The 20,420-nt window shown below is 41.9% G+C and overlaps 1 protein-coding gene across 11 annotated transcripts in view; it reads left to right on the top strand.

Moving 5' to 3' along the window:
- The window catches only part of SORBS2 (sorbin and SH3 domain containing 2), a 207,377-nt gene that overhangs the window by 56,214 nt on the left and 130,743 nt on the right, over positions 1 to 20,420 (top strand). For 3 of the 11 annotated variants that reach the window (XM_070499882.1, XM_070499883.1, XM_070499863.1), the window contains one exon: positions 13,566 to 13,621. The exons of the other annotated variants lie outside the window; for them this stretch is intronic. The gene's annotated coding sequence lies outside the window, so the exon portion shown is untranslated. Of the gene's footprint in view, positions 1 to 13,565; positions 13,622 to 20,420 lie in introns of those variants that run through there. 11 annotated transcript variants of the gene reach the window in all.

The raw sequence follows: 20,420 nt of genomic DNA on the forward strand, positions 1-20,420 counted from the left end.
TCATGTGCATGTGTACGTGTGAACACGTGCACTTTGTCTCTGTTGTAATCAACATGTATCAACTGCATTCAGAACGCCTCAACCATCTTCTGAGGACCGCTGGGCCGCTGCCTCTCCTGCCCCTCCCAGCGCTCAATCCATCCTCCTCAAGCTTGGTCAGAGATGGACTTTGCCTAAGGATGCCTATTTCTTGCCCCTTTTGCCACCTAATTTAGAAAAATATCAAAGACAATCGCCCAACTTCTGTTCATCTCACTTTTTCTTGGGCCAGTCTTGTTCCAGTTTGTCACCAGTCTTCTTCATTCCTTGATTCTCAGCACTGGTTTTTACATCCAGACTGACTTCAATACTTATATTCTTTTCAAGTAGTTCATTTTTCCTCCTTACCCCAGCTTCGGTGTTAAGTGGAGCATGGACTTCTCTCTTTTCCGCATTCATACAGTAGTCAGGGCTAACAGCATTCCTTTAGCAATTAATTTAGGTGCCCCTGTTCTGTAACAATCCCTCTGTGGTTTGTTGGGGGCTTTGTTTAAATCCTGTGTCATGAGACATATTTCATATGGTTTGTTTTGTCTCCCCAAACAAGGCTATATGCTTTTTGAGACAGAAACCATGTTGTAAATTTTTTACATCCCTTTAGGTGCCTTGTATACAATGCCTTATATATATAGTGGGAATTTGATTGCTATTTGCTCATGTGATTTGAATTTCAACAGCCACGTAAGGTCAAGGAGAAGAAGAGAGAGAAATGATATCAAAAGAAAAAAAAAAAGAGAGAGAGAAAGGAATAAGTGCTCCTAAGTAGCTTTAAATTTACCCCCAAATTTCAAAATATAAGTTAAAGTCAAAAGAACAAAGTAAAAAGCCACATATTCTCATTCAAATTCTCACATTCTTGAGCACTACTCACCACACCAATAGGGAGCATTTAATTCTCAAACAGGAAATGTGGTTGAAAGGGTTGTTTGTCTGTTACTTTGGAATTAGCTCAGTTATTTTCCACATGGTACAAAAAAATGATGCAAAGAGTACACCAACTTTATCAGTAAACTTCAATAAAGATCAAATGTTGAGGACTCCTCAGCAGCCTTGATCCATTCTAGAGCTTTCTATGGTGCCGTATGACTGGGGCATACTGATCATCTTAGCTATTATGTTATGACAGGTAAAATGATGCTATTGAATTTGTGAGCTCCTTTTCAAATATGTGATTTGAGGGGAGCAGATTCTGAATGCAAGTATGCTCTATGTTCTTGATATTTCCCAATGGGAAAGAAACAGGATTACCCATTTGATGGTGATGAATTTAATCAGGATTTTATAATTTATACATACTTGAGATATACAGTTGACACTTAACAATGATAGTTTGTATCTTCCTTTTTATTTACACATGGGGAAAAGCTTCAGAAGTATTAAATAACTTGCTCAAAGTCGCATGTCTAGTAAGTGACAGAGCAGGGATTCTAACCAGAGTTTTTGTAACACTCCAGGATCCAGGATCAGTCTACGACAACATAGAGTCTCTCCATAATATATTGATGGGATCAAAGGGAGGCATTTGTGTGTATCCATATAAGTCATATTTGAAGAGTTTACTATTTCCCCAATGAATACACTTAGCAACCAGCCCAACCAGTGTTTGTAGATCGAAAACGAAGCCATAGCAGCCAGCTGGGGCCGCAGGCGAGCAACACTCCCCAAAGAATAGCTTCTAATTTTTTCATTTCTAAGGAGATAATGGGCATACACTTGGACTACACTTGCTTTCTTTTTTTGGTTGCATTAAAGGATTTGGTCTCCATGCCTGTATCTGTTTTGTTTAGATGAGCCATGGAAAGTCTTCCATTGTATTTGTATACTCCTGGCAAACCAGTCTACTCTGGCCCATTCTGCTTTTGCCTCTGAAACGTCTTCCAAATTACTTCCTTATATGTTAATGCATACCTTGAACTAATACATCTTTCCAGTTTCTTCCCTTCATAAAATTCAACTAGCCTAAGAGTCCACATACCCTAAGATTACACAACTTAATGGATTTATCTCTAATTGTGGCCCAGAATCGCCAGGCATCAGAGGTCTGTGTGATTAACTGATTGGTATCCAATAAGTTCTAGTGTCCAATCTCATCAAGATTTCAAGTGAAAATGTGCTTTTCTTTCTTCTTTTCTTTCCTGTGGTTGCTTAATACAACAGGAGGGCTCTATCCCCTTTCTCCCTTAAGGCTGACTTTCAGTGGGATATCAAGAAGGCGGGAAGCTCAAAGCAATTAAACCTTCTCTGATGGTCTCTGCTGTTCCCGGAGGTGGCTCAGAGCGGGGACAATTCCTGGGAGCTGTTTTTACTTGGCAGCATCAGGCTTTTGTGCCGCTAGCTGTGGTGCTCAGGCAATTCCAGACCTCAGTGGTTTTTGCAGTAGCAACTTACGCTGACTGTCCCAGTGCTTCTCTCGTCCTTGGATGGCCTGGAGCAGCTTCGGCATCCCAGGAAGGCTGGGCAGTTCAGCGTCCTCCCTTGGCACCACCTCTAGAGGTTGACTTATGGCATGTAGTTGCTGATCCCTGCTGGAGGCTGTGGAATTCCATGGCTTTATCAAGGACCAGTTTTTATTAATAGGGTCTTGCTCAAAGTTCCCTATATGTGCATTAAAAAAAAAAAGCAAGCCGTAACTGTAGCAAGCAGAGCTATATTTCTAAACACCTTTGTGGCCACTGTCTGCCCTGCTCTGAGAAAAGAACACTATCTGAGTTTGGGGTACTTGCATTCTTCTTCAGGTTCTCTTCCAAGCGTATTGGAGGTGGAGCTCCTCATTTCTTCAGGTGGAAAGATGCTTCTTCTTGTAGTAGGGCACAGGAGCTCATCAATAAATTAGGCTCCAGAAACAGCCCAGGGAAATCTTATAGCTGCCAAAGGTAAAATGTAAACCAGCTCTAATAATAAGCCAGGTTTAGCTATCATTTTTCACTACATTACTTGGATTACAAACAACTGATGAATAAGCTCCCTAACAAATCTAATTGGATTGGAAAATTACTTTGAGGTGGTTAACAAATCCGCTTTATTTGTGCCTAAAATGTCACCAATGTCAAAACTGCGGATGCAAAATCCATAATAAATCTTCTCTCACCCTTAGTTTTTAGCTCCTTAAGATTACCCATGGGACCTTACCTCGACAGCCTGGATTGGCTGCAGAGGGTGTTTTTGCTTTAATGTGCTGGGTGACCGTGCAATCCTTAAAGGGTTTCAATGCTCTGCTCCCCATCTCACCTTACTTCAAATCCCAGAGGCACATGTATGTATGGAAGGATTATATTGATAGACACTAAACTCTGAAAATATTTTCAAGAACAAGTTACATAAATCAAAGCCGGCATGATCCTGAAAGACTAAGCGCGTTCAAGCGGCAGATGTGGATGTATGAGGTTCCTGCAAATGGAGCCAGTCATTCCCAGCAACCCCACTTCACACATCCTGAGGGCCTGAGCCACAGTTCGTGTCATCAGAGCCCAGTCCTCCCTGATGAGGCCAAGGACACAAGTCTGGATGCTGTATGGTTAAATGCTAATTTCCTAGTTCCACAGGGTCGCTGGGAGCAGCTCTCTCTACCGCAGAGTGGACCACCACAAAACTCAGCAAGCTTTGTTACCAGCTCTTACCATAGCCTAGACCAAACTGGGGAGAAATGCAAGGGTCCCTGGTCCAGGAGACGGCAAAGGCCATGTCTTTCACCACTCCAGGCACAGAGCAGTGCTTGCTGAGAGAGGAAAGGAGAAGTCATTGCTGTGATCACCTGTGGGTCTGACTCACCTGTCTGGGGCCGAGGTGGCGACCAGCAAGGAACCAGCAGTAGCACAGTCCTGGAACCTCCAGCTGTCCCTGAGAGAGGACAGAGTGCTCTCTCTTCCATGGGGCTCCTCCCAAGACAGGTCAGGCACCCCTGAGCACGCTGCCCAGGAGCTAGTACCCTCCAGTTCTTCCCAATCAGATCATCAAAAGTCTGTTCGAGCTCATATTCAAACATTTGCAACTAAATTCACATTATCGCATCACAAAGAAGTTGCATCCCCTGCTTATAGCTTCAAGTCTACGGGGTGCAACTAGCTTAGGAGGCGGTCTGGTCGACGGGGGAAGAAAGTCTCCTCACAAACTGGTGTTTTCTTACAGAACCCAACTCCATGTGAGAATGTTTTACTGGGCATTCCTAACCGCACGTCAATCCAGGGTGAACTTAGCTTGTCGCAGTTGGTTGTAGTTTGTCCTGGCCTGCAGCCACTGCCTCCCTTCCCAGTTAACTAACTCTAATCAGATAAAAGAGACCATGCATGTGGATCCATAGAAATCCATCACACTTCTGAAAACCAGCCCTAAAAACATGGCTTCTGGTGACGTCGCTGGAGGACTTTTCAGAAACAACCAAATGTGTTTGAATTATGTCACTAGGGATTACCTTTCTGTGACTTTTCAAGCCACTTGAGTGTAGAGAAAACGTTCCCTCCCATAAATCTTGCCTAAAGGCGACCCTGATGTAAAAAACCGCTTGCTGTGTTTCCCCCCGTGCGTCTGTCACCGTGTTATTCCTTCTGTGATTTCTCCCTCCACTGCCTTCTCCATAGTCTGCAATGTAGAAAGGTATAGTTGAGGCTTGCTGATGAATGGAGACAAAAAAAATATGACCAGGAAGACATATTTATGACAGCTGAGGCCAGACCCCACTTTTCAGGAAGGCCAAAATGGCAGTAAGAGTCCCGGCCAGGAGATACATAGTAACCAAAGAGGTCATTGAAGCAGGCTTTCATCACATGAAATCTTCAGGCCGCCGAGGTGGTATCTTCAAATTGGATGTGTGTGTGAGTGTGTGTGGGCGTGTGTGCGCGCAGAGAAGGTGTAGTATATGCCTAAAAATAAAATGTACCAGCTAGAGAAAGCCAAAAAGAGAAATGCTACTTGTCGGTTGCTACTTTGTTTTTACCTATGAAAATAATATTTAAATTTAAATTCTCTCCTAGTATTAAGCTAGTATTCTACTAATAAAATATAGTACACTGTAGATTAGAGTAATATGCTGATTGAGTGACACAGAAAAAAACTGGATCTGATACCCGCCCAGTGTTCTTGGGGCCCCTGGAAAAGGCTGCACGGGGCTACTATGTTTCCAAACCCTACAGGAATGCAGGAACTTATGCAATGGGGTGTACGGTTTTGAAACCTCCAGCACTCACGTGATCATAGGGCAACTGGATAGTTATAATAACGTCCAATGACGTGAACTTTTAGGAAACAGAAGTGGGAGACAGAATAACAAAAAAATAAAAAGAAGGAAAAGGAGAAGAGCAGGAGAGGGAGGAGGAAGCGGAAGAAGAATTAGAAGAAGGAAGAGGAGGAGGAAGAGGAGGAGGAGGAAGAAATGAAGTAGGAGGAGTAACACAAAGAATCTTGAAGTTTGTCTTGTCGAACCATTCGTTTGATTCCTGAACCATCTCTAACACAGAATTTTTGGGAGTGGAAGAAGGAAATGCAAAGTAACTGGATAGATTATTATGAAGCTAAAAAACAGTTCTAGACTCCTGGGTGTGTATACTGAAAGGAGTCAATAAATGTTGAATTTAGCTCTTTGTCTTCATCCTCAGGAGTGAAGGATAATGTGGAATAAACATTACAAGGCTCATGGCCTGGTTTGAGACTGCTTGCGACTGAGGGATTGTTTGTCCTGTTCTTCGTCATCCTAAGTAGCAATCAGGGATCTAGTGGGTATGCACGAGAGACTGAGTTAAAAACACTCTAGGTTTTTATACACTGGTGAAGTTTAGTGAGGTCAAGTGACTTGGCAATAGTAACTTTCCCCAAGCAGCACATTGTGATACTAGCTTGCCTCACTAGGATGCTACAAAAACATAATAACAAATGGGAGAGATTATAAAACTATGGTAACTTAGAAAGGACAGTGTATCTAATAAAGAGTAACAGTACAAAAGCTCCATCTTACCCCATCTGATCTTGAGATGGAAGGTTCAGATGTAGGGTGCTTTCGTAAATGGATGTGCATGAGATCCCTCTTCAGAAAACTGGAGCTGGTACCAAGTGTGCCCAAAGGGCTTGGAGCTGTTTGTCACCATGCTCAGTACGGCTGTTTAGAATTAAGGAGGGTGCTGACACATGCTGAAGGCTGTGCCGCTGTGGAGTGGTGTCACAGGGTGTACATATAGCTAGGGACTTTGTAAGTACACATTCTCAGTTGTGTAATGCCACGCCAAATAACACAGGTCAAGGATTAGGAAATACTCAGAATCTACTTAATGCCAGATTCTTGAATAACTTTAAAAAATATTCCTCTCTGTTGACCTCTCTATATTTTCCCCCCTTCCCCCTTTTTCCTATAGCAGATATATCTTTATTTCCGATTTTTTAAACCTTTGCTAAAAGTTTATTATGGTAATAGCTAGCAACTCTTGGGTATTTACTACATCAAAGGCACTATGGTGACCAGTTGAGGTGAATTATCTTATTCAATCCTTGACATAAACTGCACCAGAATATAAACTCAATGAGAGCATGGATTCTTATCCTTTCTGGATTCTTCTGGATTCCTGTTGCCTGGGAGGTAGTAGGTCCTCCATAAATATTGGCTGAAGGAATAAACAAATGGATGAGTGATTGAAAGAACAACCAATCAAGTAGGTTCTATTTATCCCCATTTTGCAATGTGCAAGGTTAAGTGGCCAATCAATGATGGAGACAAGAAGCAAAGCCGGGCAGCCTGTCCCCACAGACAGTGCTCCAGGTGCGTCTAGGTTCTACCTGTGCACAGGTCAGTGGGTTTTGTTTCGCTTTTATTCACTGCTTGCTTTAGGACTTGAGGAGCACTGAAGTGCCAGCTGACAGGCTTGAAAGATAGGATTCTCAAGGGTTGTTTGAACTCCACACCCAATCTCTGGGAACAAGGGCTGGCCCCCAAGAACTAGAAGTTATTGTCTTCACCAAGAATGAGCAGAGAAAAAATGCTAGTGGGGCAAGTTAAATCAGACTAATGCAAGGGAGCTGAGATCCCAATCTCAGAGACAGGCAAGGGGGGTCGGTGGTCAGGAAGGGCCTCTAGCCTTGGAGGGACCAGAGGCTGCATCAAACTCCAGTGGTTCTGAAATGTAGGAGACAAGCCCACGTAGACCAGGATCAAGTGGAGGACCAGTTGGGGTGGGAGGCAATGAGCATCTTAATAAGCACCTCTAAAGCCAAGCATTCAAGTTTGCTCTTGGAAGCCAGCCAGTGTATGATTTGCGGCTGAGTTAGTCCAACTTCATGGACCAGAAATAAAGCAAACAACAAAAACAAAAATGTTTTTTAGTTTGCTTTGTGTAGATTCCAGGGCAGTGTCCAATCGGGGCCACCAAAGCAAGGGTGTGTAATGAAGGGTAAGCAAGAGGGTGGGTCTAAGGCTTGACATGTGGCTCTAAAGCAGTGATAGGATTAGAGAAGCAGAAGGTATTTTTCATCCATTTCTCTCTGTTACTTTCGCTGCCTGTTTCTTTCTTGAGTCTTCTTGTTCTCTCTTACAACATGTTAAATTTTTCAAATGATGTTCCTCTTTAGTGTCATATTACACATTCTTGTATTTACAGACCACAGATCCTAATTTTTCAATTTTTAGTTAGACTTTCTCTACCCATTTTTGGGCTCTGATTTGACGCCAAAGAACCAGTACACTCAGTTAGAGCTGGTCTGAGGGGCTTATTTTGTGTTTTGGCCTCCCAGTGTCGCTCCATGCTATAGCGCAGACTGGGTGACCTTCGAGCCTTTACTTCACTGACTTCCAGCTTTCCTTTTGCCAGAGGCACAGATCATTCTTGTGATGGAAATGACCTTTTAGCAAAAGCAAAAAAGGAAAACCCAAGCCCCATAAATAACTTGGCCTGCCCACTCCGAAGTGATATTCCATAGGCTGAAGCTTCTGTGCCAGTTGACTTCTAACTGTGTGTATGTTTAGCTCTCTGCCATTTCTGTAAATGGCATCAGGCATGGCCTGGGCCCACAGTGCTGAGTGTGCTGACAGCGTGAGTAGGCTGTGCACGTGTGTCTGCTGGCCAGCATTGGCAAAGCCCGAGTTCAGTGTATAGACAAGACTGCCACTTCACTCTGCTCCAGTCCTGTAGAAGCCACACACAGCAGACTTGTATTTCTGTCAAGGGCTTCAGTTTTCCATCATCTATTTTTTATAGCACTGATACTAAACCAATTGCAGCAAATGAAGGGTATTATTTCTGACTTGGGTGCATCACGATGCTGAGTGGCCGTCCCTAGGAAGCAGGCTTGCTGTGTTGGGTTTTATTGTTTACCATGGGAGACCCAGTTCAACTAAACGTAAGTGTTTTGAGATGCTTGACATTTTCAAAATGTAAATCACTAATTCCCCCATGCGTGAAGGGGACAGGGTGGTGATGAGGTGGGACAGGGACGGAAATTTTATTTGGTACTGTTTGTAACAGGATGACAGTGGGTTGAAGACGAGCAAAACAATTTGCTACATCCGCCGGTTTCTCAGTATATCATTCATCTTTGAGAGAATCTTGGTTTGTTCTGAAACACCTTTATGACATTTTGGAATCATTGTGCGATGTGTTCTCTCTGAACTGTTTGCATGTCCTCATCTCTACATGCTCTCCAAGTATAATCAGCTTGCAATTTTAGATTTTAAAAAGAGTGACAAAGACTTGCAAACCAGGAAGTTTAGAAGGAAGCATTTATAAAGGACCAGAGCCCTGTCCCGATCCCGAACACACACACACCTTCATATGCTGATGAACACACAGGGACTTTCAAAATTAACCAGCTAACTGGCAATAACATTATATATCAACTTAGAATGCTTTTTGTTGACAGTAGATTGACTTACAATGATTCATTAAATATCAATAACAAATGACCTTATACTAAGTTGCCCTGTGTTAAGTTTTAACTCTAGGGTATTTCACCAGGTCGTTAGTGGTTTTATGAGAACTAATGCCATACAATTTATTTCCCTATGAATATTGATCACATTTTAGGTGTACAGCTATTATTGCTTTTTCAAGCCTGTTTTTATTTTGTCCTATTTTCTTGACTCTAAGACTATTTATTTAGCTTTTTGGCTTTGTGAGTGTAATTACCATTTTTAGCTCATAAAAAACAAAATACCAAACCAACCCATACGAATTGCTACATTTCAGTGTTCCTGTGTGTCTGTGCTTTACCTAACAGCAAGATTAATAGGACACCAGAAATGGAAACAAGTCAGCTCTGGGCTGCATTATTCACTTTCTATTACACTTGACAGCTAATTTGCAAGTTCACACTTTTTTAATGCTAGAGTTCTTGAAACCCTGACAGCTGAAACCTTCTAACTCCAGCTAAATATGCAAGCAAAGAATGGAACCCAGAGGGTTCCCTTGCATTGGTATCGTTTCCAAGGTATTATTTTGGTCAAAGACAGAAATTCATTCTTATTTAATGCTTTCTAGTAAAAAGGAATAGCTTGAGAGCAGTGAGAGAAGTAGAATTGAAAGTGTTCTAAAACAAGCCTGAACTTTCCCTTGAGAGTCACAGAAAGAATTCAAAGATCAAATATTTAATCAAAGTTAATTTAACAAAATCATATTAAGTAAAGATCCTTCTTTAGACTTATTGGTGGAATGTTTCAAATGCTTTTTCTATATAAAGAAATGTTTACTCCGATGGAGCAAGTGGCATTTTTATCCCCCAGAAAAATTATTTATTCTTAGAAAAGAAGAAATCCTGGACATGTAGCCAGATATGGGAAAAAATATTTAAGGGGTAACATTTTTTTGGCATGAAATAGAAAGAAAAGAGTTTTTTATGAAACACTTGGCAAAACAGAAAGCTTTAAAGTATTTCTAAATTTGCCCGGTTGCAAAATCACACAGCATGTTTTGCCTTTTCTATTAGAGAAGAAGGAAAAACTGAGCTGGTACTGGCCTTATGAGCCCCATCACTTCACTTCCCCTGACAGGCATTCGTTAAATTAACTAAACTCCTGTTGGAATGGCCTGCCTGTCATCTGTTCTGCACAAAAATGAAACACATGGCATTCTAAGAAAGAACTTAAAGGAGCCAATTTCTCAGAAAATATTTGAATGACCCTGGAAGGTTAACAGCGCAATCATTTACACGAAAATTGCTTCAAATGAGGATAATGTGTTCTTCTCGGTCAGCAAAGTATGTGTGTCTAAAATCTGTGCATAAACAAGCAGTCTTGATGAAATCAGAAGTGTAGGCTGATGTTGGGGAAGAAGATGACATGGAATCACAAAAAATGTTCTATGACTATTTCTTCTTAATTCTCTGGCTTCTTTCTCTCAACGTGCTTTGCCCTGGAGTGTGTTTTATTTTGTAAAGCGGTTTCATTGAGATTGTTAAGCAATGAGGGAACTAGTCGTTCTAAACTAGTAAGCCATTGGGCTCCTTTGTCGCTATTTGGAGTCCACAAAGTGTGTTTCTATATACTGAGTAGGGAGTGGAAAGGTTTACTTATTGAATGGAAACGTCACTGTATGACTAAATTTGTTTTTCATTTTACCTCAGAGCTTGACACGAGCTCTTGGTCTTTAGACATTAGACGGAACCGGATTTTGTGGAGATTTTGCTTTATCTGCGGGAAAGTCCTTCAGCAATTCCCCACACCTGCCCTCCTACCTATGTAAAATGTAAATCTTCGTAAGCGGCCCCTTCTCGGATGCTTGGATGACACCATATGCACTAAGCTTCCCACCTATGCTTCAGAATCAGGACCTCCGATCTGTCAGCGGTCTTATAAACCATCTATGTTTGGAGAAGACAATGTTTTAAGTTTTATTTTTTATAACAGAACTCCTCTCCTCTCCCCATAGCCAACTTTTTTTAAAAAAATATTTCTTTTGAATTGCACCTGTATCATCAGTACAGGTCTCTCTAAACAGCACAGCCATTCCAGGGGATGCACAGATTTTAAAGGAGCAGATACATTCTTGACACGGACTGAGGAACAGGGAGACCTCAGCTCCCCAAAATCCCCATTGTCCTCACCCACCTCCCTCTCTCCTCCGGTCCTACAGCAGATGTCAGCTAGCCCCTGGGGCTGGATGCTTGCTGCTCTTCATACCAAACCTCTTTAAGCCCCAAACCTGAGTCTTGAAAGCAGTGGAAATTCTAAGTATAAATGCCAAGTCAGAATAATCACTGGAAAATCAACCTCTCCTTCTATCTTGTCCTGAAAAACAGTGCTTTAAAAGCACTTAAATAATTCCTGAAAGGGGAGAGATTATGGGCATCTCGATGCAAATGAATGTTTCCAGTTCTTACCTTGGTTACTGTTCTTTTGGAAAGGAGATTAGAAGCTCAGATTAATAGATGTTGCGAAGAGCAACCCAGAACTCAGACATTTTTAGTATGCTTTACTCGACATTCTAACTTGGCGTAAACTTGTTAGCGATGGGGGCAAAGGAAGAAATTATGCCAGTACAGATGCTGGTGTTAGGTAAAGTGGACCAGGGTTTCTTGTTGGGGAACCTTTCAGTGTACCCCAATATGGACTATCAGTTCCTGATTCGAAGTCACTGCTGAGAGTGAGCCGGAGTGTGGATGACTCGGTTTTTCACTCTGCAGTGGTTGTGGGGTGAGTAGGTGGCAAACACAAATGAATGAGTCTTGAGCGTAGTCTTGGAGTACCCCTGGGTTTGAGTGGGTAGTGTCAGAGTGGCCCTGGGCTAAAGAAGACACCTAGGAGCAGCTCTGGAGAACTGACAGGGGCTGGGTGTCATCCACAGTACATACCCTGTGTCTGTGACTAAGGAAGTCTTGGCCCCATTGGGGAGAGGTATTTTGTCTGAAGCCTCATTTTTAGACTGCTAAAGTATACAGTGAGAAACTAATGCTGTGATTGTTGAATGTCATCGGCTTCAACCTCTCCTTAAAGCCTTTCCTACTTGCTCCTGAATCCTCAAGTCTGCTCAGTAACCTCTAGATACTGTTAAATAAGCTGAACTTCATCAAGGCACATCCACAGAATTTGAGTTATCTGTAGGCTAATTTATTTTGATCCATCATAGATGACGGGACAAAAGTATACACACACACACACACGCACACGCACAAATACTTTAATGATACAATCCAGGAATGGTCATTTAACATAGAAGCTGACGCACTTTTTAGTGTGATTTTAATCAGATATTATTTATAAAGAGGTAGTTTAAACTGAATGAAGATTTGGAAGGATTTTGGGGGAGGGGTGCATGTGAGAATGTGTGTCCAGTTCACCTTTTTCTCCTTGTCAAGAGTTCCATTTAGCAAGCAAGCTCTCTCCCCAAATTTGCAGATATCTGCAAATAGTATTCTGCCCAGAAGGGAAAAAATAGCTCACTGTGATTCATTTGAAGCAAATCTCCCAGGATGTCAAAATAGAGTGTTTATTGCTGTTAGAGGATTGATTTATCTGCAGAAGCACGTCTTGCTTCTCACCCTAAAATCAGGGCCATCCTTTGAAATAGGTTGATTAGGCAGCTGCCTCATGAAGGGGCATGAGGACCCCTGACAGGTTCCCACTGGCCCCCAATTAGCTCCCACAACCCATGACCCTCACTTCCTACCTGGTCTGAAATTCCTGCTCATGGGGTCCATCCTGTGTTTAGAAAATATAAATGACTCTCTTAAAATATCGTGTAACTTACCTGAGAGAGTGTTCAACTCCTGCTAGCCCATTTTCGAGCCTTCAAGGGTCATATAAACACTGCACCCTTTTAAGCTGCAGAGAGCAGTCCCTGAAAGGCGATTTTCAATTACTGAAAAGAGTCCAGGTGACAGAAATTTGCATTGCGGAAAAGGAAAGGATCGAGAGCTGGTAGAGTGATCAAGGAAAGATTCTTTGTGGAGGGGGATTGAAAGGGGTCTCCTTCATGATGAATTGGCTTTAGGTGGAGGGAAAATATTGGAGCACTCAGCGTGGGGGGTGCATAGCTGGCCCAATCACACAGGAAGTGGGCTTGCCTCCCTCTTACCTTCAATATCTCCCTCCTCTCCTAACATGCTCCACGCGGACTTGGAAAGGACTAGAAAAGTGAAGAGGAGATGCAAGGAGCCAATATAATGTATATTAACTCTCTGGTCTTTGCTGAGGGGGCTTCCATTCTATTAAAATGCCATTCAGTGGTATTAAAGCTTTGTTAGAGAAAGTTTGTTTTAAATAAAGGGGCAAGTTAAGTGGAAATGAACCAGCAAAACCAATCAGGGCTGCCCATGTTACACTGTCTGCCTTACCTCCATCTGACACCCACCCTGGGTAGCACAGCCCCGATTTACCCTTTTCCATGTAATTTTGGTGACTAACTGTGGTATGTAACCAACTAAAAATAATGACAAGTATTTGCACAGTATCCTTTTCATAGTTTTTTTCCTGAGAAATAGGTGGCAACTTTGTAAAGAAAAAAGTATCTATTTAATGATAAGGTTAAGTTTTCCTCAGTTTGATTTCACTGCTATTGTGGTTGTTTTGCCATTGTGGGGCCGATCTCTCCCACCTATTTATTGTAACGTTTCTTTTCTAGAGCCAGAATAGGACAGACTCATATACCATTCTGATCTGGGTGCATTTCTTCAGAAGGTACGCTGTAACTCACGGGGAACGTGGCTGTCCGGGCTTGGGGCTGACAAAGCCAGGAGGAAATCGATGCATGTGTTTTAGCAAAAAGATTTCTCAGTGAAGTTAAGGAAGTAAGACGATGGGCAGCAAAGCTCATGAGTATACTCTGACCTCTCCTTGACATTCATTCCTGTTCTGTTCCCAGCAGAATTTCTGTCTTGAGATTCTGCATAGATACCATTGATTTAAGCTGATTGATTTAAAGGAGGCCAGTGGAGAATGGGAGGAAGTGAGGCAGGGCAAAAGGGTGTTAAGATAATGCAATTGTTTTGGAATTCTTTACTCTGCCTTATTTCACAATGGAGTATTTGCCAGAGGTCTTAGGAAACTATAACTGAGCCCCGTCCTTGTCCTAAAAATCCTTCCTTCTTGCAGCTTCTCAGTTGCAGCCCTTCCCATATACATAGTCCCTATTTTTATAGGGTGCCTCTTGTTCATTGACGCTTCACAGGGGCACGGAAAATGCTCTCATCACCACACACACGCTTGATAGCAGGACTTCTAAGGCCCTCCAAGCCGCCTAGGTTGAATTTTTCCTGTCTCTCCACCTGGTTCGACAGGGCTCCAGTGATGGGCAGGACAGCGTGGCCCCCACTTCTGCATGTCACTGCCTGCTGCTTCATGCTGGTTGAATTCCTTCAGCTGCTGACTCCCAGGCCTCTTGGCTCTCTCTTTTTCTGAAATCACCCTGGCCAAATATTATCTGGATTTTACTCCACCATACGTTGCTAATCTAACTCATCATGGAGGCATCTGCCCAAATCTACCCAAAAAAGCAAATTTACTTAGTTCTCTTACCTTTTCAGGACAAATTGTTTCAATCTTTGGATTGCAAAAGAGAAGCCTAGAGGATATATTTTAGCCACTGTATTCATTTCCTGGGGCTGCCATAACAAAGTACAGCAAACTGGGTGACTTGAAACAAAAGAAATATGTTGTCTTGAGGTTCTCAAGTCCAGAAGTCTGAAGTCAAGAGCTCAGCAGCGCCATGCTGCCTTGAAAGGCTCTAGGGAAAAGCCCTTTCTCGCCTTTTCCAAGCTTCTGGTGATTGCCAGAAATCCTTGGCATTCCTTGGCTTAGGGCGGCATCACTCCAATCTCTACTCCCAGTGTCACATGGTGTTCTTCTTCTGTGTCCCGTCTGTCTTTCTCCTTATAAGGACACCAGTCATTGGATTTAGGGCCCACCCTAATCCTCTATGACACTTCATCTTAATTTGATTACATCTGCAAAGGCCGCATCCAGATAAGGTCACTTTCACAGGTACCAGGGATTAGGGCTTCAGCATATGTTTTGGGGGGGCACAATTCACCCCCCACAAAAGTCACTATTGAACATTGGGTCATCTCCAAGAAAGAAGCAGCTCCAAGGGCCGGACTGGTGGTGTAGTGGTTAAGTTTGCATGTTCCGCATCAGCGGCCCAGGGTTTGCTGGTTCAGATCCCACGTGCGGACCTATGTACCACTTGGCAAGCCATGCTGTGGCAGGCGTCCCACATATAAAGTAGAGGAAGATGGGCATAGATGTTGGCTCAGGGACAGTCTTCCTCAGCAAAAAGAGGAGGATAGGCGGCTGATGTTAGCTTAGGGCTAATCTTCCTCAAAAAAATAAATTAAAAAAAAAAGAAAAAGAAAGAAAAAGAAGCAACTCCAAAGTATGTGTGCTTCCAAGTTGGAAGCACACCCTGCAGTCCCCAGACTCAGCACTCACCCCCTCCCACATCCATGGAACTGACCCACTCTGCAGGGACCACAGAGGGCCATGGCCTAATGTCACCCTGGCAGAACTGGCCCACTGGCTTCAGGTTATTTCTGAGTGAGGCTAGAGCACAGAGGACCAACCACCCATCACCGAGGCACTTTGGTGTCCCTGAGAAATCACGAACTACGAAAGCCCTGGAAGATAGCTACGTGAACTTTAAGCCTGCAACTTACTTTTTCAAAGTACTATGATCATGCTTGTAATAGATTTCTCTTTTTTGACATCCTTTCTATCACACTTTGATGGCCTTCCTATCCACGCACAATATTGAAATCATCTTCTAAGGAGAGGAGTTTTTCTCAAGCCTGGTGGGTCCCCTTGATTGTTCTTACTTTGGGGAGCTACGGAATGCCCTGGAGTTACTTATCCCCTTGTAAACAATTTATATGATCACTAATCTCCATGGAACTTTCCACGTTCTACTGATACAGTACTTTTAAATTTTCACTTCCTCAATTGTAAATTCAATTTTAAATGTGCCTGTTTTTCAAGAAAGGGGATCAGATATGAGGCACAGAAATCAGATTGTAGAGCTTATTATATGCAATCTACAATAATAATCTGTGTGATACTTTGAGTCCTCCATCTGCACCCTGATTAGATTGTATATTTAGAAAGAGGCAGAGACAGAGGCAGAATGAGAGAGAGAGAGTCCACTTTCTAAAAGTCCATGCTTGGTCATTGTATCAGATTTTGTTTAAAGACAAAGGAAATCCTACTGAAAAAATAAATACCAAGAGGCTTAGTTAGGTATGAAATGTGAAGACATTTTATAAATATTTTGATACGTAGATAGAAGCGAGTGATCTGTGAGGTGGTTATTTTGCATTACGCTATGTTCAATGCCAATTGAAATTCTTCATTTGCATTAACCATCTGAGCTGTTTTCCATTTGGAGAAATGTTCTGTTCTAGGTTCCAGCTCCTCCCATGTTAGGTGGGCAGCATTAGGGCCTCCGTCTTTTAGTCTGTCTAGATGAGACTGTGTATTGGAGTAAGCTCTATGGATCACAGATGAAGAAAAGGATTTAAATTAACCAGTGGGACTGAGTTTTTTTAAAAGCCATTAATAGAGCATGGATACGTGACAACAAGCGAAAGATGCAAAATAGTGAGTGGCATGAGTTACTTGTTCCCTGATAGAGGAAAACCACCTACATAGTGGTCTCCAGAGGCAAAATACTCAGTAAGCAGATAGCATCAGTTTAAAAATATATTGATATAACATTTTATCAGTAACAATGGAATTTAGGTGGAACAGTGATCTGTAACCAGGTCAGGATAAAGCCTCTTCCTGATTTCATGATGGCTGATTCTCGGTCACCGTTCCAGCAGGCAGGCCAGGTGCCTGGGTGTCCAGCTCCAAAGGTGGGCTGCATTTAAAGCCTGGGTCTCCCCAAGTCTGTGACTTCTGGGGCTGAGCTGAGCTGTTGCCGTGTTCTCGTTCTCGGATGGCCCAGTACAAACCAACTACTGCCACCGAGGCCTCCTCCCCAAGGCCTGCAGCAGTTCCCATGAGGTGTCTCTGACTGTCCTTTCTTGGAAGAACCAAAAAGAGACTCATGCAAGGACTTCTTGTCAGAAATGCTGAGTCATCGGTATTCTATTATAATTCATTGGACGCACATGTTGCCTTTCTTTTTGAAGATTCATAGGGGCTGAAACATGACTTAGTCAAGTTTCTCAGTTGTCCTGACAGTGTCCTTGTGAGTGGGAGAAAGGCATGTTTCACAAAAGAAAAAGGAAGTGATTTACAAAAATTCAAGCCACCCTCGAGATGATAAAATGAACATTTGGGGATATTTCCCTCAATTGGAACTACACGGCCTGCGTTATTTGCATCTTGCATTTTTACTTCATTGTTTTGAGACTGTTTTTCCATATCATTAAGTATGCTTTGAAAATGTAAATTCCTTAGATGCACAGGGAATTATACAGTAAATAAGTAAATTACAACACACCCCAATGATAGAATACTAATATTTTACATCTCCTACTTTTAAAGGAGGCAGGAATTCTTCTGCATTGAGTGTTGTATTTTTCTCCTTCCCTGAAAAAAAATTACATAAGTTATACTGTACATGAAACATTGTGGGCTCTTTTTTTTCCTACAAAGTAGATCATGCTAATTCTAAAATTGGGCAGAACTATCTGGAATGTGAGTCATTAGACTAAGTAAGAAGAAAAAAAGAAAATAGAATGAAGTGCCTTCCTGGGAAACTGGAGATCTGCACTATGCCTTGTATTCCACAGGCAGGAAACTAGGGATCTGAGCAAGCGTTAGATTGCATGATTTTCTAGAATTAACTAACCTCGAGTGTCGTTGATTTTCATGCCTACAGAACTGCAGCCATCAATTGACCCGATGGCGAGGGGTGTTCTCCCCAGATCAGCTTAACATAAGGGCGAGGAGGATAGAAGAGGCACAAAGCATCTAGTTCCACTCTTTACTTATTCGGAAAGTGGAAATTCAGAAGGAAATTCAGGAGAAAACCCTGTCTAGAGCCCCTTAGAGGGGAATCCTCTAAAAGAGTGGAGATTTGCTGAGCTGTGTCAGAGAGAGATGGGTAGAAAGTCAATGAAAAATCTAATTCCCTTTGTTTTTCAAGTATTCAGATTTAAAGGTTTTAGCAGCTTTACCCTGAACAAGAATTTTACTTGATTTAATACCGATAAAACTTACTCTTTACCACATAGGAAAATAAAGCAGAGGAGGAAATAAAGAAGCAGCTTCTAGAAATCAGAGATGTGGACTTCCTGTAGGAAGATAATTACTGGTCATAGAATTCTTATCATATGCTATTCCCTGTGCTAAACACTTAACATGTATTATTTCATTCTCGCACAACCAGTGGTAAATAGATATCACCATTCTGTTCTACAGCTGAGGAAGGAAAGATTGGAGGGCTGACACTATTTGTCTTTTTTTTTTTTTTTTTTTTGGTGAGGAAGATTGGCTAACATCTGTGTCAATCTTCCTCTAATTTGTGTGTGGGATGCCGCCACAGCATGACTTGATGAGTGGTGTGTAGGTCCATGCCTGGGATCTGAACCCGTGAACCCTGGGCTGCCGAAGCAGAGCACTCAAACTTAACCTCTGTGCCACCAGACCCACCCAACTTTATTCATTCTTCCACTTCCTCCCTTGGAAAACATGTATTTGGCTCCTAATGTGTGGCCAGTGTGGTTTGAGTACTGAAGACACTGTTAAGAACATGGCCATCGATCTCTCCTCCTCCTCAGGGAGTGGATGGAAGTCATAGCCAGGATTCTATCTGCCTGCCTGTAAAGCGCTGAACCCAACACTAACAGTGCGATTTAATGAGAAACCTGTGAGATCTCACAGGAGACCAGTGAATAACATGGCATCTTTATTTATTTTCTTCCTGATTTGAGAATCACCGTGATTAACTTTAGAATTAGGAATTAAAATAGTTAGTGCTCTTGTGCACCATTTTGTGATGACTAGGTGAGTGCAGGAGGCATTTGGTTAACTAGATTTAGAAATAAGGCCCTCTGGTTTTGCTACTTCACCAAAAAGAGTCTTATCAACCACTCCAAAAGAGACAAGAATGCTTACAGGGTAGAGGTAGTGAAGAAGTATTCAACAGTGTTTACCCAGAACACAAGATTCACCACAATTACCAGAGTTAGAATTTCCGAGTGAGCACCTTAGCAAAATATTTTCAAGTGATCCCCATCCATGAGTACAGTTCTTTTGGAAAGCCAAGGGCCCTTATCAAACCAGTCGGGTGAAAACGTTTGCCTAGGGGACAGGTGGTAGAACAGTGCTTGAAAGCATTGATTCCTGGCCACATTCTTTCCACGACAGCACACAGTAGGGTTTTTTAGGGACTGCAGTCACTAGTATGATGTTTGATCTTCCGGTCTCCATAATGGAAGAGAGAACCTTAACTGAGTCCCGATCTTGGGCTGGTTAGATCCACTCACAGACCCAGAAAGCAGGCACTTTGTTTTGGGAATAAAAACCTTTTTTTGAACTTCTAATAATGCCCACAAAAGTTATTCTCCATAGGTTTACTAAAACTCAAATTAATTATAAGAAATGGACCATGTATATTTCAAGTAGTTTTTAGTATTGGACCCCTGGTCAAGGATTATGCCACCAGGATGGGTTTAATCTTAAAAGCCAATCATATTCCCATGAGAGTTAGTCATCAAAGAAAGCATAAAACCTGAGTGGAGCAGGTTCAGGGACAAAAATTAGCTAGTAATTCAAAACAATGATTGAGGTGGTTTTATTTGGGTTTAATGATTTTTCCTGAATAAGTTATTCCTCTTGCTTTATCTTAAAATGTGTAGCAAACCTGGTTTTATCAAAATAAAATGAGCCTAAGAATGGAACATTATTTGACAATCTAGTTTTATTGTTACATAATGGTTTAATAACCTTGATAAATGAGGCTTGTGTCCTAATGAACACATTTCTTTAAAGGAGCTAACTGAAATGAAATAAATCTCTTCAGGCTTTTCTTTCTTAATGTAAGTATGATCTGACGGAAGCCTTAACTTGGTAATCTGGTAACAAAAGTGTTAATTTTTCACTAATTTTGAAAAAATCAAAAGCATTCAAATAAATAAGATTGGTTCATTAAAAATGCCCAACACAAGAGTACAGTTGTGTCACTTAATGACGGAGATACATTCTGAGAAATGCATCATTAGGGGATTTTGTCCATGTGTGAACATCACAGAGAGTACTTACACAAACCTGGATGGCACAGCCTACACACCTAAGCTATATGGGACTAATCTTATGGAACCACCATCATATATGTGGTCTGTCATTGACAGGAATGTCATCATGCTCACATGACCGTATAATAAAGAGCCAACTACAGAATTTACTAAAATCCTCCTTTGTGTGAGTATTATTGCTTTGATAGAAAGTCATGAACACAATATGTTGATTCTGACTCATATTTAGTTAGCTGTAATTGTGACCACATAAGTAATAGGATCATTAATGCAAACTGTGG

This window comes from Equus asinus, chromosome 27 (genome assembly GCF_041296235.1).
Source record: "Equus asinus isolate D_3611 breed Donkey chromosome 27, EquAss-T2T_v2, whole genome shotgun sequence".
Lineage (NCBI taxonomy): Eukaryota > Metazoa > Chordata > Mammalia > Perissodactyla > Equidae > Equus > Equus asinus.